Source organism: Salmo salar, unplaced genomic scaffold (assembly GCF_905237065.1).
Source record: "Salmo salar unplaced genomic scaffold, Ssal_v3.1, whole genome shotgun sequence".
Taxonomy (NCBI): Eukaryota; Metazoa; Chordata; class Actinopteri; order Salmoniformes; family Salmonidae; genus Salmo; species Salmo salar.
The window spans coordinates 19,512-43,713 of record NW_025548972.1 but is presented as its reverse complement, the minus strand read 5'-3'; the positions used below and the strand labels follow the sequence as shown (position 1 = coordinate 43,713).

The following is a 24,202-nucleotide window of genomic DNA, read 5'->3' as shown; positions in this document are numbered from 1 at the left end:
CCATGAGAATGTCCTCTATGGTCTGTTCTGCTATATGTAGTCCATATCTCTGTAGAATGTCCTCTATGGTCTGTTCTGCTATGTAGTCCATATCTCTCCCCTGTAGAATGTCCTCTTATGGTCTGTTCTGCTATATGTAGTCCATATCTACCCCCCTGTAGAATGTCCTCTATGGTCTGTTCTGCTATATGTAGTCCATATCTCCCCCTGTAGAATGTCCTCTATGGTCTGTTCTGCTATATGTAGTCCATATCTCCTGTAGAATGTCCTCTTATGGTCTGTTCTGCTATATGTAGTCCATATCTCTGTAGAATGTCCTCTATGGTCTGTTCTTCTATATGTAGTCCATATCTCCCTGTAGAATGTCCTCTATGGTCTGTTCTGCTATATGTAGTCCATATCTCCCCGTAGAATGTCCTCTATGGTCTGTTCTGCTATATGTAGTCCATATCTCCCCTGTAGGAATGTCCTCTATGGTCTGTTCTGCTATATGTAGTCCATATCTCCTGTAGAATGTCCTCTATGGTCTGTTCTGCTATATGTAGTCCATATCTCCCGTAGAATGTCCTCTATGGTCTGTTCTCTATATGTAGTCCATATCTTTCTGGAGAACGTCCTCTATGGTCTGTTCTGCTATATGTAGTCCATATCTCCCCTGAGAACGTCCTCTATGGTCTGTTCTGCTATATGTAGTCCATATCTCTGTAGAACGTCCTCTATGGTCTGTTCTGCTATATGTAGTCCATATCTCTGTAGAATGTCCTCTATGGTCTGTTCTGCTATATGTAGTCCAGTATCTCTGTAGAATGTCCTCTATGGTCTGTTCTGCTATATGTAGTCCATATCTCCTGTAGAATGTCCTCTATGGTCTGTTCTGCTATATGTAGTCCATATCTCTATAGAATTCTTCTTATTATCTCTGTAGAATGTCCTCTATGGTCTGTTCTGCTATATGTAGTCCATATCTCTGTAGAATGTCCTCTATGGTCTGTTCTGCTATATGTAGTCCATATCTCCCTGTAGAATGTCCTCTATGGTCTGTTCTGCTATATGTAGTCCATACCACTCTGTAGAATGTCCTCTATGGTCTGTTCTGCTATATGTAGTCCATATCTCCTGTAGAATGTCCTCTATGGTCTGTTCTGCTATATGTAGTCCATATTCTCCCCTGTAGAATGTCCTCTATGGTCTGTTCTGCTATATGTAGTCCATATCTCCCTGTAGAATGTCCTCTATGGTCTGTTCTGCTATATGTAGTCCATATCTCTGTAGAACGTCCTCTATGGTCTGTTCTGCTATATGTAGTCCATATCTCTGTAGAATGTCCTCTATGGTCTGTTCTGCTATTGTAGTCCATATCTCCCCTGTAGAATGTCCTCTATGGTCTGTTCTGCTATATGTAGTCCACATATCTCCTGTAGAATGTCCTCTTATGGTCTGTTCTGCTATATGTAGTCCATATCTCCTGTAGAATGTCCTCTATGGTCTGTTCTACTATATGTAAAGTCCATATCTCCCCTGTAGAATGTCCTCTATGGTCTGTTCTGCTATATGTAGTCCATATCTCTGTAGAACGTCCTCTATGGTCTGTTCTGCTATATGTAGCCCATATCTCTGTAGAATGTCCTCTATGGTCTGTTCTGCTATATGTAGTCCATATCTCCCCTGTAGAATGTCCTCTATGGTCTGTTCTGCTATATGTAGTCCATATCTCTGTAGAATGTCCTCTATGGTCTGTTCTGCTATATGTAGTCCATATCTCTGTAGAATGTCCTCTATGGTCTGTTCTACTATATGTAGTCCATATCTCCCCTGTAGAATGTCCTCTATGGTCTGTTCTGCTATATGTAGTCCATATCTCCCCTCTGTAGAACGTCCTCTATGGTCTGTTCTGCTATATGTAGTCCATATCTCTGTAGAATGTCCTCTATGGTCTGTTCTGCTATATGTAGTCCATATCTCCCTGTAGAATGTCCTCTATGGTCTGTTCTCGCTATATGTAGTCCATATCTCGTAGAATGTCCTCTATGGTCTGTTCTGCTATATGTAGTCCATATCTCCCCTGTAGAATGTCCTCTATGGTCTGTTCTGCTATATGTAGTCCATATCTCCCCTGTAGAATGTCCTCTATGGTCTGTTCTGCTACTGTAGTCCATATCTCCTGTAGAATGTCCTCTATGGTCTGTTCTGCTATATGTAGTCCATATCTCCCCTGTAGAATGTCCTCTATGGTCTGTTCTGCTATATGTAGTCCATATCTCTGTAGAACGTCCTCTATGGTCTGTTCTGCTATATGTAGTCCATATCTCTGTAGAATGTCCTCTATGGTCTGTTCTGCTATATGTAGTCCATATCTCTAGAATGTCCTCTATGTGTTCTGCTATTGTAGTCCATATCTCTGTAGAATGTCCTCTATGGTCTGTTCTGCTATATGTAGTCCATATCTCCCCTGTAGAACGTCCTCTATGGTCTGTTCTGCTATATGTAGTCCATATCTCCCCTGTAGAATGTCCTCTATGGTCTGTTCTGCTATATGTAGTCCATATCTCCCCTGTAGAATGTCCTCTATGGTCTGTTCTGCTATATGTAGTCCATATCTCTGTAGAATGTCCTCTATGGTCTGTTCTGCTATATGTAGTCCATATCTCTGTAGAACGTCCTCTATGGTCTGTTCTGCTATATGTAGTCCATATCTCCCCTGTAGAATGTCCTCTATGGTCTGTTCTGCTATATGTAGTCCATATCTCTGTAGAATGTCCTCTATGGTCTGTTCTGCTATATGTAGTCCATATCTCTGTAGAATGTCCTCTATGGTCTGTTCTGCTATATGTAGTCCATATCTCCTGTAGAATGTCCTCTATGGTCTGTTCTGCTATATGTAGTCCATATCTCTCCGTAGAATGTCCTCTATGGTCTGTTCTGCTATATGTAGTCCATATCTCCTGTAGAATGTCCTCTATGGTCTGTTCTGCTATATGTAGTCCATATCTCCCTGTAGAATGTCCTCTATGGTCTGTTCTGCTATATGTAGTCCATATCTCCCCTGTAGAATGTCCTCTATGGTCTGTTCTGCTATATGTAGTCCATATCTCCCCTGTAGAACGTCCTCTATGGTCTGTTCTGCTATATGTAGTCCATATCTCCCCTGTAGAATGTCCTCTATGGTCTGTTCTGCTATATGTAGTCCATATCTCTGTAGAATGTCCTCTATGGTCTGTTCTGCTATATGTAGTCCATATCTCTGTAGAATGTCCTCTATGGTCTGTTCTGCTATATGTAGTCCATATCTCTGTAGAATGTCCTCTATGGTCTGTTCTGCTATATGTAGTCCATATCTCCCCTGTAGAATGTCCTCTATGGTCTGTTCTGCTATATGTAGTCCATATCTCTGTAGAATGTCCTCTATGGTCTGTTCTGCTATATGTAGTCCATATCTCTGTATAACGTCCTCTATGGTCTGTTCTGCTATATGTAGTCCATATCTCTGTAGAACGTCCTCTATGGTCTGTTCTGCTATATGTAGTCCATATCTCCCCTGTAGAACGTCCTCTATGGTCTGTTCTGCTATATGTAGTCCATATCTCTGTATAACGTCCTCTATGGTCTGTTCTGCTATATGTAGTCCATATCTCTGTAGAATGTCCTCTATGGTCTGTTCTGCTATATGTAGTCCATATCTCTGTAGAACGTCCTCTATGGTCTGTTCTGCTATATGTAGTCCATATCTCTGTAGAATGTCCTCTATGGTCTGTTCTGCTATATGTAGTCCATATCTCTGTAGAATGTCCTCTATGGTCTGTTCTGCTATATGTAGTCCATATCTCCTGTAGAATGTCCTCTATGGTCTGTTCTGCTATATGTAGTCCATATCTCCCCTGTAGAACGTCCTCTATGGTCTGTTCTGCTATATGTAGTCCATATCTCCCCTGTAGAATGTCCTCTATGGTCTGTTCTGCTATATGTAGTCCATATCTCTGTAGAATGTCCTCTATGGTCTGTTCTGCTATATGTAGTCCATATCTCTGTAGAATGTCCTCTATGGTCTGTTCTGCTATATGTAGTCCATATCTCTGTAGAATGTCCTCTATGGTCTGTTCTGCTATATGTAGTCCATATCTCCCCTGTAGAATGTCCTCTATGGTCTGTTCTGCTATATGTAGTCCATATCTCTGTAGAACGTCCTCTATGGTCTGTTCTGCTATATGTAGTCCATATCTCTGTAGAATGTCCTCTATGGTCTGTTCTGCTATATGTAGTCCATATCTCTGTAGAATGTCCTCTATGGTCTGTTCTGCTATATGTAGTCCCATATCTCTGTAGAATGTCCTCTATGGTCTGTTCTGCTATATGTAGTCCATATCTCTGTAGAACGTCCTCTATGGTCTGTTCTGCTATATGTAGTCCATATCTCCCCTGTAGAATGTCCTCTATGGTCTGTTCTGCTATATGTAGTCCATATCTCCCCTGTAGAACGTCCTCTATGGTCTGTTCTGCTATATGTAGTCCATATCTCTGTAGAACGTCCTCTATGGTCTGTTCTGCTATATGTAGTCCATATCTCTGTAGAATGTCCTCTATGGTCTGTTCTGCTATATGTAGTCCATATCTCTGTAGAATGTCCTCTATGGTCTGTTCTGCTATATGTAGTCCATATCCCTGTAGAATGTCCTCTATGGTCTGTTCTGCTATATGTAGTCCATATCTCCCTGTAGAATGTCCTCTATGGTCTGTTCTGCTATATGTAGTCCATATCTCCCCCTGTAGAATGTCCTCTATGGTCTGTTCTGCTATATGTAGTCCATATCTCTGTAGAATGTCCTCTATGGTCTGTTCTGCTATATGTAGTCCATATCTCCCCTGTAGAATGTCCTCTATGGTCTGTTCTGCTATATGTAGTCCATATCTCTGTAGAATGTCCTCTATGGTCTGTTCTGCTATATGTAGTCCATATCTCCCCTGTAGAATGTCCTCTATGGTCTGTTCTGCTATATGTAGTCCATATCTCCCCACCCTGTAGAACGTCCTCTATGGTCTGTTCTGCTATATGTAGTCCATATCTCTGTAGAATGTCCTCTATGGTCTGTTCTGCTATATGTAGTCCATATCTCTGTAGAATGTCCTCTATGGTCTGTTCTGCTATATGTAGTCCATATCTCCCCTGTAGAATGTCCTCTATGGTCTGTTCTGCTATATGTAGTCCATATCTCTGTAGAATGTCCTCTATGGTCTGTTCTGCTATATGTAGTCCATATCTCTGTAGAATGTCCTCTATGGTCTGTTCTGCTATATGTAGTCCATATCTCTGTAGAATGTCCTCTATGGTCTGTTCTGCTATATGTAGTCCATATCTCCCCTGTAGAATGTCCTCTATGGTCTGTTCTGCTATATGTAGTCCATATCTCTGTAGAATGTCCTCTATGGTCTGTTCTGCTATATGTAGTCCATATCTCTGTAGAATGTCCTCTATGGTCTGTTCTGCTATATGTAGTCCATATCTCCCCTGTAGAATGTCCTCTATGGTCTGTTCTGCTATATGTAGTCCATATCTCTGTAGAATGTCCTCTATGGTCTGTTCTGCTATATGTAGTCCATATCTCTGTAGAATGTCCTCTATGGTCTGTTCTGCTATATGTAGTCCATATCTCCCCTGTAGAATGTCATCTATGGTCTGTTTTCTGCTATATGTAGTCCATATCTCTGTAGAACGTCCTCTATGGTCTGTTCTGCTATATGTAGTCCATATCTCTGTAGAATGTCCTCTATGGTCTGTTCTGCTATATGTAGTCCATATCTCTGTAGAACGTCCTCTATGGTCTGTTCTGCTATATGTAGTCCATATCTCCCCTGTAGAACGTCCTCTATGGTCTGTTCTGCTATATGTAGTCCATATCTACAGGGCCTTCAGAAAGTATTCATACCCCTGGACTTATTCCACATTGTATTTATTATGTTACAGCTTGAATTCAAAATGGAATCATTCTACACACAAATACCCTGTAATGACGAAGTGAAAACATGTTTTTTAGACATTTTAGCAAATTGTTTGAAAATTAATTACAGAATTATCTAGTTTACATCAGTATCTCACACCCCTGAGTCAATTCATGTTAGAAACTTCTCTTTGGTAGCGATTTACAGCAGTGAGTCTTTCTGGGTAATTCTCCCGATTGGCACATATGTTTTTTCTGTTGCTCATTAGATAAACTGACCTATTCCTCGTAGGGCTGGGCGATATGACGATATTTATATCGCGTGACGATTGGTAAAAACGTCGATCGTTTCATATTCTGCTCTGTCATTTTTATTTCGTTGTGTCGCAAATCACACTCTTTACGACAATATTTTTCCCGTTCCATTGGACGTGCCGTGTGGAAGGAAATTTGCAACACAAACAAACATGGAGGGAGAGCGAAGGTGACACAGAGCTCATACCTAACATAGGGGCTATGTACATTTCAGCTTTGCATTTTTATTAATTTGTAAAATTATTCTAAAAACATATTGTGTTTAAGGTCAGTGACACAATTTCAATTGAATCATTTTGGCGCCGCCTGCAGAATCTCCCATAAGTGTTCAGTTGAGATCTGGTGACTGAGACGGCCATGGAATATGGTTTACATGGGTTTTCATGCTCATCAAACCATTCGGTGAACCTTCCTGTCTTGTGGATGGGAGGGGGGCATTGGCATCCTATGGGGCCTTACCCACGGTACCCAAAATAACATACATGACCCTAAGCATGATGGGATGTTAATTGCTTAATGAACTCATGAATCACACCTGTGTGGAAGCACATGCTTTCAATATACTTTGTATCCTTCATTTACATTTTACATTTACATTTTAGTCATTTAGCAGACGCTCTTATCCAGAGCGACTTACAGTAGTGAATGCATACATTTCATTTCATTTCATGCATTTTTTGTACTGGCCCCCCGTGGGAATCGAACCCACAACCCTGGCGTTGCACACACCATGCTCTACCAACTGAGCCAAGAGTTTCCGTTTTATTTTGGGCAGTTACCTGAGTGTTCTGCTCTACTCTCTCCTCTCCCTGGCTGTAGGTATCTGATGTACACTCTGGACCAGTACGTAGAGAGTGATTATACGGTAGTGTACTTCCACCATGGTCTCCGCAGCAACAACAAGCCCTCACTACACTGGACTACGAAACGCATACAGAGAATTTGACAGGAAGTAAGTCACCCTGATCTCCTCTAACCTACGACTTTTCAAGCCCTCTCAAACAAAATATAACTCGATATGAGCCAGTTTTTCCAGAATTATGTTTACTGTGTGTGTGTGTGTGTGTGTGTGTGTGTGTGTGTGTGTGTGTGTGTGTGTGTGTGTGTGTGTGTGTGTGTGTGTGTGCCAATGTATTTCCTGACAGGTACAAGAAGAACCTGAAAGCCCTCTATGTCGATCCATCCTACTAACTTTATCAGAATCATCTGGAATATATTCCAACCACTCATCAGGTATGGTGCCCAGTCATCATTCCACAGTAAAGCTCTAGAATACAGTATATTCCAACCACTCATCAGGTATGGTGCCCAGTCATCATTCTACAGTAAAGCTCTAGAATACAGTATATTCCAACCACTCATCAGGTATGGTGCCCAGTCATCATTCTACAGTAAAGCTCTAGAATACAGTATATTCCCACCACTCATCAGATATGGTGCCCAGTCATCATTCTACAGTAAAGCTCTAGAATACAGTATATTCCAACCACTCATCAGGTATGGTGCCCAGTCATCATTCTACAGTAAAGCTCTAGAATACAGTATATTCCAACCACTCATCAGGTATGGTGCCCAGTCATCATTCTACAGTAAAGATCTAGAATACAGTATATTCCCACCACTCATCAGGTATGGTGCCCAGTCATCATTCTACAGTAAAGATCTAGAATACAGTATATTCCCACCACTCATCAGGTATGGTGCCCAGTCATCATTCTACAGTAAAGCTCTAGAATACAGTATATTCCAACCACTCATCAGGTATGGTGCCCAGTCATCATTCTACAGTAAAGCTCTAGAATACAGTATATTCCAACCACTCATCAGGTATGGTGCCCAGTCATCATTCTACAGTAAAGCTCTAGAATACAGTATATTCCCACCACTCATCAGGTATGGTGCCCAGTCATCATTCTACAGTAAAGTTCTAGAATACAGTATATTCCAACCACTCATCAGGTATGGTGCCCAGTCATCATTCTACAGTAAAGCTCTAGAATACAGTATATTCCCACCACTCATCAGGTATGGTGCCCAGTCATCATTCTACAGTAAAGCTCTAGAATACAGTATATTCCCACCACTCATCAGGTATGGTGCCCAGTCATCATTCTACAGTAAAGTTGCCGTTCAGGCCTGTACTGTACATCTCTAAGTCTCGTCTCCACAACAGTATTCATGGCTATGAAAGACGTTTGTCATATTGACTGACCTTTCCAACATTCTGTTCTTCCTGTTTTTTTAGTCACAAGTTTTGTAAGAAGCTGACCTATGTGAACTACCTGGCTGAGCTCAGAGATCACCTGAGCTGGGATCAGCTCATCATCCCACCTGATGTCCTCAGGTAGGTTACACCTCTATACCACTACCTTAACCCCTGACCTTAACCCTACCATACCTTAACCCCTGACCTTAACCCTAACTACCTGACTTTAACCCTAACTACCTGACCTTCACCCTAACTACCTGACCTTCACCCTAACTACCTGATCTTCACCCTAACTACCTGACCTTCACCCTAACTACCTGACCTTCACCCTAACTACCTGACCTTCACCCTAACTACCTGACCTTACCCCTGACCTTAGCCCCAACTACCTGGCCTTAACCCTAACTACCTGACCTTAACCCTGACCTTAACCCTGACCCTGACCTTAACCCTAACTACCTGACCTTAACCCTAACTACCTGACCTTACCCCTGACCCCTGACCTTAACCCTAACTACCTGACCTTAACCCTAACTACCTGGCCTTAACCCTAACTACCTGACCTTAACCCTGACCCTGACCTTAACCCTAACTACCTGACCTTCACCCTAACTACCTGACCTTACCCCTGACCCCTGACCTTATCCCTAACTACCTGACCTTAACCCTAACTACCTGGCCTTAACCCTAACTACCTGACCTTAACCCTGACCCATGACCTTAACCCTAACTACCTGACCTTAACCCTAACTACCTGGCTGAGCTCAGAGATCACCTGAGCTGGGATCAGCTCATCATCCCACCTGATGTCCTCAGGTAGGTTACACCTCTATACCACTACCTTAACCCCTGACCCCTGACCTTAACCCCTGACCCCTGACCTTAACCCTAACTACCTGACCTTAACCCTAACTACCTGACCTTAACCCTAACTACCTGACCTTAACCCTAACTACCTGACCTTCACCCTAACTCCCTGACCTTCACCCAAACTCCCTGACCTTCACCCGAACTCCCTGACCTTAACCCTAACTACCTGACCTTCTCCCTAACTACCTGACCTTCACCCTAACTACCTGACCTTCACCCTAACTACCTGACCTTCACCCTAACTACCTGACCTTCACCCTAACTACCTGACCTTCACCCTAACTACCTGACCTTCACCCTAACTACCTGACCTTCACCCTAACTACCTGACCTTCTCCCTAACTACCTGACCTTCACCCTAACTCCCTGACCTTCACCCTAACTACCTGGCCTTAACCCTAACTAACTACCTGGCCTTAACCCTAACTAACTACCTGACCTCCCTAACTACCTGGCCTTAACCCTAACTACCTGGCCTTAACCCTAACTACCTGACCTTAACCCCTGACCTTAACCCTGTAGGTACTGTACTGTATTCATGTATCCAACCAGCCACGGAGGTACTGTACTGTATTCATGTAACATACAGTTGAAGTCGGAAGTTTACATACACCTTAGCCAAATACATTTAAACTCAGTTTTTCACAATTCCTGACATTTAATCCTAGTAAAAATTCCCTGTCTTAGGTCAGTTAGGATCACCACTTTATTTTAAGAATGTGAAACGTCAGAATAATAGTAGAGAGAATGATTTATTTCAGCTTTTATTTCTTTCATCACATTCCCAGTGGGTCAGACGTTTACATACACTCAATTAATATTTGGTAGCATTGCCTTTAAATTGTTTAACTTGGGTCAAATGTTTTGGGTAGCCTTCCACAGGCTTCCCACAAAACGTTGGGTGAATTTTGGCCCATTCCTCTTGACAGAGCTGGCGTAACTGGAGTCAGGTTTGTAGGCCTCCTTGCTCGCACATGCTTTTTCAGTTCTGCCCACAAATTTTCCACAGGTTTGAGGTCAGGGCTTTGTGATGGCCACTCCAATACCTTGACTTTGTTGTCCGTAAGCCATTTTGCCATAACTTTGGAAGTATGCTTGCGGTTATTGTCCATTTGGAAGACGCATTTGCGACCAAGCTTTAACTTCCTGACTGATGTCTTGAGATGTTGCTTCAATATATCCACATACTTTTCCTTCCTCATGATGCCATCTATTTTGTGAAGTGCACCAGTCCCTCCTGCAGCAAAGCACCCCCCACAACATGATGCTGCCACCCCCCGTGCTTCACGGTTGGGATGGTGTTCTTTGGCTTGCAAGCCTCCCCCTTTTCCTCCAAACATAACGATGGTCATTATGGCTAAACAGTTCTATTTTTGTTTCATCAGACCAGAGGACATTTCTCCAAAAAGTATGATCTTTGTCCCTATGTGCAGTTGCAAACCGTAGTCTGGCTTTTTTATGGTGGTTTTGGAGCAGTGGCTTCTTTCTTGCTGAGCGGCCTTTCAGGTAATGTCGATATAGGACTCGTTTTACTGTGGATATAGATACTTTTGTACCTGTTTCCTCCAGCATCTTCACAAGGTCCTTTGCTGTTGTTCTGGGATTGATTTGCACTTTTCCCACCAAAGTACATTCATCTCTAGGAGACAGAACGCTGTCTCCTTCCTGAGCGGTATGACGGCTGCGTGGTCCCATGGTGTTTATACTTGCGTACTACTGTTTGTACAGATGAACATGGTACCTTCAGGCGTTTGGAAATTGCTCCCAAGGATGAACCAGACTTGTGGAGGTCAAATCTTTTTCTTCCTGAGATCTTGGCTGATTTCTTTTGATTTTCCCATGATGTCAAGCAAAGAGGCACTGCGTTTGAAGGTTGACCTTGAAATACATCCACAGGTACACCTCCAATTGACTCAAATTATGTCAATTAGCCTATCAGAAGCTTCTAAAGCCATGACATCATTTTCTGGAATTTTCCGAGCTGTTTAAAGGCACAGTCAACTTAGTGTATGTAAACTTCTGCCCCACTGGAATTATGATACAGTGAATTATAAGTGAAATAATCTGTCTGTAAACAATTGTTGGAAAGATGACTTGTGTCATGCAGAAAGTAGATGTCCTAACCGACTTGCCAAAACTATAGTTTGTTGACAAGTCATTTGTGGAGTGGTTGAAAAAACAAGTTTTAATGACTCCAACCTAAGTGGATGTAAACTTCCGACTTCAACTTTATATGACCATGTATTTACTACAGGCATGACGAGAGGCTGCAGGCGGCCCAGAAGGGAGGTCCGCACCCCTCATCTAAGACTCCTCCCCCAGACCTCCCCTGCCCACTCAGCAGTTTGGAGTCAGCCTGCAATAGTGAGTATTTAGCCGAGTCCCCTTTAATCGTCCCCAACCCCCCCCAGCCGCTCCATATTTCCACCATGGTGATGCCAACTAATATGATGTACCAACACTGCAAGCCGACTGAACTAGACGTGTTCTGTTTCCAGTATTGGTGAGAAGAACCAGGGGTGTTATGATCCCTCCTGTGATGTCCCAGACTGTGTCTTATCTCAAAGACAAAGGTAAGAAGCTAGGAGCTGTCTGGTAGGACCTGTCTGGTAGGACCTTGGATCAGGTACAGGACCTCTACAGTAATAGTTGAGGTAGGACCTTGGATCAGGTACAGGACCTCTACAGTAATAGTTGAGGTAGGAGCTGTCTGGTAGGACCTTGGATCAGGTACAGGTCCTCTACAGTAATAGTTGAGGTAGGAGCTGTCTGGTAGGACCTTGGATCAGGTACAGGTCCTCTACAGTAATAGTTGAGGTAGGAGCTGTCTGGTAGGACCTTGGATCAGGTACAGGACCTCTACAGTAATAGTTGAGGTAGGAGCTGTCTGGTAGGACCTTGGATCAGGTACAGGTCCTCTACAGTAATAGTTGAGGTAGGAGCTGTCTGGTAGGACCTTGGATCAGGTACAGGTCCTCTACAGTAATAGTTGAGGTAGGAGCTGTCTGGTAGGACCTTGGATCAGGTACAGGTCCTCTACAAGTAATAGTTGAGGTAGGAGCTGTCTGGTAGGACCTTGGATCAGGTACAGGACCTCTACAGTAATAGTTGAGGTAGGAGCTGTCTGGTAGGACCTTGGATCAGGTACAGGACCTCTACAGTAATAGTTGAGGTAGGAGCTGTCTGGTAGGACCTTGGATCAGGTACAGGACCTCTACAGTAATAGTTGAGGTAGGAGCTGTCTGGTAGGACCTTGGATCAGGTACAGGACCTCTACAGTAATAGTTGAGGTAGGAGCTGTCTGGTAGGACCTTGGATCAGGTACAGGACCTCTACAGTAATAGTTGAGGTAGGAGCTGTCTGGTAGGACCTTGGATCAGGTACAGGACCTCTACAGTAATAGTTGAGGTAGGAGCTGTCTGGTAGGACCTTGGATCAGGTACAGGACCTCTACAGTAATAGCTGTTGAAGCCTTTCACTCCCTCCCACCTCTCCTCAGGCCTCCAGACAGAAGGTATGTTCAGGAGGTCCGCTCGTGTTCAGCTCATCAAGGACGTCCAGAAGCTCTACAACCAGGGTGAGATGGAACCACTATAACATCCATAATAACCTTTATAACATCCATAATAACCTTTATAACCTCTATTAGCTCTTTAACCAGAGGGAGATGGAACCTCTATAACATTCATAATAACCTTTATAACCTCCTATTAGCTCTACAACCAGGGTGAGATGGGAGCTCTATAACACCCATAATAACCTTTATAACCTCTATTAGCTCTTTAACCAGAGGGAGATGGAACCTCTATAACATCCATAATAACCTTTATAACCTCTATTAGCTCTACAACCAGGGTGAGATGGAGCCTCTATAACATCCATAATCCCCCCCCCAGACTGCAGCAGGCTGAGTTTCCATGAGTCAAACCCCTTACTGTCTGAGAACATGTAGAATCAATCAACCACATACTAGATACTGTACAGAGAGAGATTTGTAGAAAACATGACAATTGTAACAATCAATAATTCAATTTCAATACTTTTGAATGTAGCATTTGCGTCAGGGTTGTCCATGGAATCGTTTTACTCTGGACTCAGATAGACTTCCTGTGTGCTCAGTATTCATAATGAAGTTCGATGGTCACCATCAGTCAGAGGATGAATTTGTGGTCCAGGTTTTTTAGCTGCTCAGTTAGTCTGTTATCCGGTCTCTGTCTCTCTTCCTCAGGGGAAGCTCAGTTAGTCTGTTATCAGGTCTCTGTCTCTCTCTTCCTCAGGGGAAGCTCAGTTAGTCGGTTATCAGGTCTCTGTATAGCTGGTCTATGTGCAGAAAGAAGAGTACAACTCTCTGTCTCTCTTCCTCGGGGAAGCTCAGTCTGTTATCAGGTCTCTGTCTCTCTCTTCCTCAGGGGAGCTCAGTCTGTTATCAGGTCTCTGTCTCTCTTCCTCAGGGAAGCTCAGTTAGTCTGTTATCAGGTCTCTGTCTCTCTCTTCCTCAGGGAAGCTCAGTTAGTCTGTTATCAGGTCTCTGTCTCTCTCTTCCTCAGGGGAAGCTCAGTTAGTCTGTTATCAGGTCTCTGTCTCTCTCTTCCTCAGGGAAGCTCAGTTAGTCTGTTATCAGGTCTCTGTCTCTCCTCCTCAGGGAAGCTCAGTTAGTCTGTTATCAGGTCTCTGTCTCTCTCTTCCTCAGGGAAGCTCAGTTAGTCTGTTATCAGGTCTCTGTCTCTCTCCTCCTCAGGGAAGCTCAGTTAGTCTGTTATCAGGTCTCTGTCTCTCCTCCTCAGGGGAAGCTCAGTTAGTCTGTTATCAGGTCTCTGTCTCTCTCTTCCTCAGGGGAAGCTCAGTTAGTCTGTTATCAGGTCTCTGTCTCTCCTCCTCAGGGAAGCCAGTGGTGTTTGAGCAGTATGGAGACATCCATGTGCCTGCTGTCATCCTGAAGACCTTCCTCAGAGAGCTTCCTGAACCCCTGCTCACCTTCGCCCTCTACCACCAGATACAGGACATCGTCCGTGAGTACATGTGCCTGCCGAGGCTTTTTAGCTCTGCAGGCTAACACACTGTTGTAACACACTGTTGTAACACACTGTTGTAACACACTGTTGTAACACACTGTTGTAACACACTGTTGTAACACACTGTTGTAACCCACTGTTGTGACCCACTGTTGTAACACACTGTTGTAACACACTGTTGTGACACACTGTTGTGACCCACTGTTGTAACACACTGTTGTAACACACTGTTGTGACACACTGTTGTGACCCACTGTTGTGACCCACTGTTGTAACACACTGTTGTGACCCACTGTTGTGACACACTGTTGTAACACACTGTTGTAACACACTGTTGTAACACACTGTTGGAACACACTGTTGAACACACTGTTGTAACACACTGTTGTGACACACTGTTGTGACACACTGTTGTGACACACTGTTGAACACACTGTTGTAACACACTGTTGAACACACTGTTGTAACACACTGTTGAACACACTGTTGTAACACACTGTTGGAACACACTGTTGGAACACACTGTTGAACACACTGTTGTAACACACTGTTGGAACACACTGTTGTAACACACTGTTGTAACACACTGTTGTGACACACTGTTGTAACACACTGTTGTAACACACTGTTGTAACACACTGTTGTGACCCACTGTTGTAACACACTGTTGTAACACACTGTTGTAACACACTGTTGAACACACTGTTGTAACACACTGTTGAACACACTGTTGAACACACTGTTGTAACACACTGTTGTAACACACTGTTGTAACACACTGTTGTGACACACTGTTGGGACACACTGTTGGAACACACTGTTGTAACACACTGTTGTGACACACTGTTGTAACACACTGTTGAACACACTGTTGTAACACACTGTTGAACACACTGTTGTGACACACTGTTGTGACACACTGTTGTGACCCACTGTTGTAACACACTGTTGTAACACACTGTTGTAACACACTGTTGAACACACTGTTGTAACACACTGTTGAACACACTGTTGTAACACACTGTTGAACACACTGTTGTAACACACTGTTGTAACACACTGTTGTAACACACTGTTGTGACACACTGTTGTAACACACTGTTGTAACACACTGTTGTAACACACTGTTGTAACACACTGTTGGAACACACTGTTGGAACACACTGTTGGAACACACTGTTGTAACACACTGTTGTAACACACTGTTGTAACACACTGTTGGACACACTGTTGTGACACACTGTTGTGACACACTGTTGTAACACACTGTTGGACACACTGTTGTAACACACTGTTGAACACACTGTTGAACACACTGTTGTAACACACTGTTGTAACACACTGTTGTAACACACTGTTGTGACACACTGTTGTGACACACTGTTGTAACACACTGTTGAACACACTGTTGTAACACACTGTTGAACACACTGTTGTAACACACTGTTGTAACACACTGTTGTGACCCACTGTTGTAACACACTGTTGTAACACACTGTTGTAACACACTGTTGTAACACACTGTTGTAACACACTGTTGAACACACTGTTATAACACACTGTTGAACACACTGTTGTAACACACTGTTGTAACACACTGTTGTAACACACTGTTGTGACACACTGTTGTAACACACTGTTGAACACACTGTTGAACACACTGTTGGAACACACTGTTGTAACACACTGTTGTAACACACTGTTGTGACCCACTGTTGTGACCCACTGTTGTGACACACTGTTGTGACACACTGTTGTAACACACTGTTGTAACACACTGTTGTAACACACTGTTGTAACACACTGTTGGAACACACTGTTGAACACACTGTTGTAACACACTGTTGTAACACACTGTTGGACACACTGTTGAACACACTGTTGAACACACTGTTGAACACACTGTTGTAACACACTGTTGTAACACACTGTTGTGACACACTGTTGTGACACACTGTTGTGACACACTGTTGTAACACACTGTTGAACACACTGTTGAACACACTGTTGTAACACACTGTTGTAACACACTGTTGTAACACACTGTTGTGACACACTGTTGTAACACACTGTTGTAACACACTGTTGTAACACACTGTTGGAACACACTGTTGGAACACACTGTTGGAACACACTGTTGTAACACACTGTTGTAACACACTGTTGGACACACTGTTGTGACACACTGTTGTGACACACTGTTGTAACACACTGTTGTAACACACTGTTGGACACACTGTTGAACACACTGTTGAACACACTGTTGTAACACACTGTTGTAACACACTGTTGTAACACACTGTTGTGACACACTGTTGTGACACACTGTTGTAACACACTGTTGAACACACTGTTGTAACACACTGTTGAACACACTGTTGTAACACACTGTTGTAACACACTGTTGTGACCCACTGTTGTAACACACTGTTGTAACACACTGTTGTAACACACTGTTGTAACACACTGTTGTAACACACTGTTGTAACACACTGTTGTAACACACTGTTGAACACACTGTTATAACACACTGTTGAACACACTGTTGTAACACACTGTTGTAACACACTGTTGTGACACACTGTTGTAACACACTGTTGAACACACTGTTGAACACACTGTTGGAACACACTGTTGTAACACACTGTTGTAACACACTGTTGTGACCCACTGTTGTGACCCACTGTTGTGACACACTGTTGTGACACACTGTTGTAACACACTGTTGTAACACACTGTTGTAACACACTGTTGGAACACACTGTTGAACACACTGTTGAACACACTGTTGTAACACACTGTTGGACACACTGTTGAACACACTGTTGAACACACTGTTGAACACACTGTTGTAACACACTGTTGTAACACACTGTTGTAACACACTGTTGTAACACACTGTTGTGACACACTGTTGTGACACACTGTTGTGACACACTGTTGTGACACACTGTTGTAACACACTGTTGAACACACTGTTGAACACACTGTTGTAACACACTGTTGTAACACACTGTTGGAACACACTGTTGAACACACTGTTGGGCACACTGTTGGACACACTGTTGTAACACACTGTTGTAACACACTGTTGTAACACACTGTTGAACACACTGTTGGAACACACTGTTGGACACACTGTTGGACACACTGTTGAACACACTGTTGTAACACACTGTTGTAACACACTGTTGGAACACACTGTTGGAACACACTGTTGGAACACACTGTGGAACACACTGTTGAACACACTGTTGTAACACACTGTTGTAACACACTGTTGTAACACACTGTTGTAACACACTGTTGTAACACACTGTTACAACACACTGTTGAACACACTGTTGGACACACTGTTGGAACACACTGTTGGAACACACTGTTGGATCACACTGTTGAACACACTGTTGAACACACTGTTGTAACACACTGTTGAACACACTGTTGGACACACTGTTGGAACACACTGTTGGAACACACTGTTGGAACACACTGTTGGAACACACTGTTGGAACACACTGTTGGAACACACTGTTGGAACACACTGTTGAACACACTGTTGGAACACACTGTTGTGAGACGGGTCCAATAATATTCGTTTTTCTAGAGAGTTTCTCCGTCAGCATCGTTCACACGCCCTCTTAAGCCTTAGCTCCACCCATCTCTTTAAAATGTCACATGTCGACGGCTCTCTCGTTGTCGACGACGGCTCTCTCGTTGTCGACGACGGCTCTCTCGTTGTCGACGACGGCTCTCTCTCTGTCGTCGTCGACGGCTCTCTCTGTTGAGAGAGACTCGTGATTCGAAATGGTCGGTGATTTGTTTATTTTCTTGGCTTTCGAAGATTTTAGAAAGGCAGGGCAGGATGGATATAGGTCTATAACAGTTTGGGTCTAGAGTGTCTCCCCCTTTGAAGAGGGGGATGACCGCTGCAGCTTTCCAATCTTTGGGGATCTCAGATGATACGAAAAAGAGATTGAACAGGCTAGTAATAGGGATTGCAACAATATCGGCGGATACATTTAGAAAGAGAGGGTCCAGATTGTCTAGCCCGGCTGTTTTGTAGGGATCCAGGTTTTGCAGCTCTTTCAGAACATCAGCTATCTAGATTTGGGTGAAGGAGAAGCGGGGGGAAGGGGGGCTTGGGCAAGTTTCTGCGGGAGATGCAGAGCTGTTGGCCGGGGTTGGGGTAGCCAGGTGGAAAGCATTGCCAGCCGTAGAAAAATTCTTATTGAAATCATCGATTATCGTAGATTTATCAGTGGTAACAGTGTTTCCTATCCTCAGTGCAGTGGGCAGCTGGGAGGAGGTGCTCTTATTCTCCATGGACTTTACAGGGTCCCAAAACTTTTTGGAGTTTATGCTACAGCATGCACATTTCTGTTTGAAAAAGCTAGCCTTAGCTTTCCTAACTGACTGTGTATATTTGTTCCTAACTTCCTGGGAAAGTTGCATATCGCGGGGGCTATTCGATGCTAATTCAGTACGCCACAGGATGTTTTTGTGCTGGTCAAGGGCAGTCTGGGGTGAATTGGGTCACATATGAAACCGACCGTGGTGACCCAGTCTATCTGAACTGAAAAGAGAACCTCAACATGCATTGTAATGTGTGACATGCAGCTTGTTGTTCCAGGAGTGGAGAGCAGCCTACGAAGTGACCACCTGTAAACACATCCTAGAGAGTCTACCAGAACACAACTACATGGTGTTGAAGTACCTGCTCTGTTTCCTGAACATGGTAACAGCACCGCACGGCAACGCACAACACCGCACCGGCAACACACAACGCAACACACCACACCGTACGGAAACACACCACACCGCACGGCAACACACGGCAACACACCACACCGTACGGAAACACACCACACCGCACGGCAACACACGGCAACACACCACACCGCACGACAACGCACAACGCCGCACGGCAACACACAACGCAACACACCACACCGTACGGAAACACACCACACCGCACGGCAACACACCGCAACACATAACGCTGCACGGAAACACACCACAGCGCACGGCAACACACCGCAACACACGGCAACACCGCACGGCAACACACAACACCGCACGGCAACACACAACACCGCACCGGCAACACACAACGCAACACACCACACCGTACGGAAACACACCACACCGCACGGCAACACACCGCAACACATAACGCTGCACGGAAACACACAACGCCGCACGGCAACACACCACGCCGCATGGCAACACACCGCAACAGACAACACCGCACGGCAACACACAACACCGCACGGCAACACACAACACCGCACGGCAACACACCGCAACACACCACAACACCACACGGCGACGCACAACACACAACACCGCATGACGCAGCACACGGCAACACACGACACCGCACGGCAACACACAACACCGCACGGCAACACACCACACCGCAACACATAACGCTGCACGGAAACACACAACGCCGCACGGCAACACACCACGCCGCATGGCAACACACCGCAACAGACAACACCGCACGGCAACACACAACACCGCACGGCAACACACAACACCGCACAGCAACACACCGCAACACACCGCAACACACAACGCTGCACGGAAACACACCGCACGGCGACACACCATGCCGCACGGCAACCACACCACGCCACACGGCAACACACCACGGCAACACACAACACCGCAACAGACAACACCGCAACACACATTTACATTTTACATTTTAGTCATTTAGCAGACGCTCTTATCCAGAGCGACTTACAGTAAGTAGTGAATGCATACATTTCATACAGTTTTTTTTTTTTTTTTTTTTAAATCATTATTATTTTTTCTCCGTACTGGTCCCCCGTGGGAATCGAACCCACAACCCTGGCGTTGCAAACACCATGCTCTACCAACTGAGCCACACGGGACTACACACGACACCGCACGGCAACACCGACGGCAACACCGCACGGCAACACCGCACGGCAACATAGTGCTGAAGTACCGCTCTGCTTCCTCTTCGTGATCAGAACCACGTCATTAAACAGAACACCATTATCCTTCTATCGGGCTGCACGGCTGATGTTCTGGCCCGTCTCCACAATACAACCCAGCTGCCAAAACATCTCGCTTTGGTCCTTCATATGAAGACAGTCTCTTAACACAATGTAATGTTCTTAAAATACAACATCTCAAAGCCCACTGAATAAATATTACTGAAAATGCCTGTTTTTTTTTAGGGGGGGAGGCTGTAAATCAAAATGCACAGCGAAATGAATGCCGTGTAGACGTTTTAGGACAAAAACAAAAAACGGACCACTACAATAATATTCCACTGTTGCGAAAAATCAAACCCACTTCCCCTCTGTCCCGTGTGAAACGCTGAGCTTTCAATTGTAGAAACCCTTCTCTCCGAACTAACCCACAAGGCCTCAGACAGGAAGACTGCACGTGTGTCCCAAACAGCACCCTGGCCCCTATATAGTGCACTACTTTTAACCAGGAGCCGTAGGGAATAGGGAGCCATTTTGGGATGAGGGCTTGCTCTGATCCAGATCGTAAAGACTCCCAGGCTATGTATAAAGTTCTCCGGTAGACAGAATAATGCTGAGCATCACTCTCTGAGACTTTACATTCACTTCTCATGGTGATGTTAATATAATGCTGCTTGTCTGTAACCCGCAGGTTAATATGGGGAGACTGTATTAGACTGTATCATCTAGTCAGATCTCTCCTGGGTGACCGGGCTGATGGGAGACTGGTTACCAGACCGGGCTGATGGGGGAGACTGGTTACCAGACCGGGCTGATGGGAGACTGGTTACCAGACCGGGCTGACGGGGGAGACTGGTTACCAGACCGGGCTGATGGGAGACTGGTTACCAGACCGGGCTGACGGGGGAGACTGGTTACCAGACCGGGCTGACGGGGGAGACTGGTTACCAGACCGGGCTGACGGGGGAGACTGGTTACCAGACCGGGCTGATGGGAGACTGGTTACCAGACCGGGCTGATGGGGGAGACTGGTTACCAGACCGGGCTGACGGGGGAGACTGGTTACCAGACCGGGCTGACGGGGGAGACTGGTTACCAGACCGGGCTGACGGGGAGACTGGTTACCAGACCGGGCTGACGGGGGAGACTGGTTACCAGACCGGGCTGACGGGGGAGACTGGTTACCAGACCGGGCTGACGGGGGAGACTGGTTACCAGACCGGGCTGACGGGGGAGACTGGTTACCAGACCGGGCTGACGGGGGAGACTGGTTACCAGACCGGGCTGATGGGAGACTGGTTACCAGACCGGGCTGATGGGAGACTGGTTACCAGACCGGGCTGATGGGGGAGACTGGTTACCAGACCGGGCTGATGGGAGACTGGTTACCAGACCGAGCTGATGGGAGACTGGTTACCAGACCGGGCTGATGGGGAGACTGGTTACCAGACCGGGCTGATGGGAGACTGGTTACCAGACCGAGCTGATGGGAGACTGGTTACCAGACCGGGCTGATGGGGGAGACTGGTTACCAGACCGGGCTGATGGGAGACTGGTTACCAGACCGGGCTGATGGGAGACTGGTTACCAGACCGGGCTGATGGGGGAGACTGGTTACCAGACCGGGCTGATGGGAGACTGGTTACCAGACCGGGCTGATGGGAGACTGGTTACCAGACCGGGCTGATGGGGGAGACTGGTTACCAGACCGGGCTGATGGGGGAGACTGGTTACCAGACCGGGCTGATGGGAGACTGGTTACCAGACCGGGCTGATGGGAGACTGGTTACCAGACCGGGCTGATGGGAGACTGGTTACCAGACCGGGCTGATGGGAGACTGGTTACCAGACCGGGCTGATGGGGGAGACTGGTTACCAGACCGGGCTGATGGGAGACTGGTTACCAGACCGGGCTGATGGGAGACTGGTTACCAGACCGGGCTGATGGGAGGCTGTTAAAGGGCTTTTTTGTGGATTAGCAGGCTTCTGTTCCACCATGTACTGTGTCAAACCAATAGGAGTAAAATACATTCCTGGAATAACAGGTCTTCTGTTGTCATACAGATCATTAGGATGTTGCCATTTTATATGTGGACTAGGTTGAATGGCAGGCAGTCTGTTTAGTCATGATCAAGTGTAAACACTTTCTCTCTCTCTCTCTCTCTCCCTCTTCTCCTCCCTTCCTCCTCCTCCTCCAGGTCTCTCAGCAGAGTATCGTCAACAAGATGTCTCCCTCCAACCTGGCTTGTGTGTTTGGTGTCAATCTGTCCTGGCCTTCTCAGGGTTCTGTCTCTCTGACATCTCTAACGCCGCTCAACATCTTCACTGAGATCCTTATAGAACATTATCATACAGTCTTCAGCTCCCGCTGCCCACAAGCAGAGGTACTGCCCTGATACCAGCCCTGATACCTGCCCTGATACCTGCCCTGGTACCAGCCCTGGTACCAGCCCTGGTACCTGCCCTGATACCAGCCCTGATACCTGCTCCTGATACCTGCCCTGATACCTGCCCTGATACCAGCCCTGATACCTGCCCTGATACCTGCTCCTGATACCAGCCCTGATACCTGCTCTGATACCAGCCCTGGTACCAGCCCTGATACCTGCTCCTGATACCAGCCCTGATACCTGCTCTGATACCAGCCCTGATACCTGCCCTGATACCAGCCCTGATACCTGCCCTGATACCCGCCCTGATACCCGCCCTGATACCCGCCCTGATACCCGCCCCTGATACCCGCCCTGATACCCGCCCTGATACCTGCCCTGATACCTGCCCTGATACCAGCCCTGATACCTGCCCTGATACCTGCTCCTGATACCAGCCCTGATACCTGCTCTGATACCAGCCCTGATACCTGCCCTGATACCAGCCCTGATACCTGCCCTGATACCCGCCCTGATACCCGCCCTGATACCCGCCCTGATACCCGCCCTGATACCCGCCCCTGATACCCGCCCTGATACCCGCCCTGATACCCGCCCTGATACCCGCCCTGATACCCGCCTGATACCCGCCCTGATACCGGCTCTGATACCGGCCCTGATACCCGCCCTGATACCAGCCCTGATACCCGCCCTGATACCAGGCACAGCCAACCACCGCACGGACAGGCTCCACTACACAGCCAGACACCTTGCTACTCAACCCAACAAAACGGACACGCTGTGATTGCCTCCTGGGATGACCTGTTTTGAAGAATGTCCCGACCACCTGTTGCTCCTGAGACAAGATGGCTCCCAGAATCAGTTCCTTTTCCTTTTCTCCCGTGACATAATCCAGTTTGTTTTGCTACATTACTGACTGACATGTTGTTGCAGTGTCATGTACACATTTAAAGTGGCGGTTAAATAAAAAAACAACAACATTGACAACTTTCATAACAGTTACATACCAATATATATTTTTAATAAAAATAAATAAATAAATAAAAAATGTGTTGTTAAATGACTAGCCTGCTCATATGGTTCTTGAACACTTAGTTTGTCAGCAGATTGTGGTTTTCCTGCTGGAGTTAGATCTATACTGCCCCCTACTGGAGTAACAACAGGTCTATACTGCCCCCTACTGGAGTAACAACAGGTCTATACTGCCCCCTACTGGAGTAACAACAGGTCTATACTGCCCCCTACTGTAGTAACAACAGGTCTATACTGCCCCCTACTGTAGTAACAACAGGTCTATACTGCCCCCTACTGTAGTAACAACAGGTCTATACTGCCCCCTACTGGACTAACAACAGGTCTATACTGCCCCCTACTGGAGTAACAACAGGTCTATACTGCCCCCTACTGGAGTAACAACAGGTCTATACTGCCCCCTACTGGAGTAACAACAGGTCTATACTGCCCCCTACTGTAGTAACAACAGGTCTATACTGCCCCCTACTGT

The 24,202-nt window shown here is 45.7% G+C and overlaps 1 pseudogene; it reads left to right on the top strand.

Moving 5' to 3' along the window:
- Positions 1-6,975: 6,975 nt before the first annotated feature.
- LOC123735047 (rho GTPase-activating protein 8-like) lies at positions 6,976-23,726 on the top strand (annotated as a pseudogene).
- Positions 23,727-24,202: the final 476 nt, after the last annotated feature.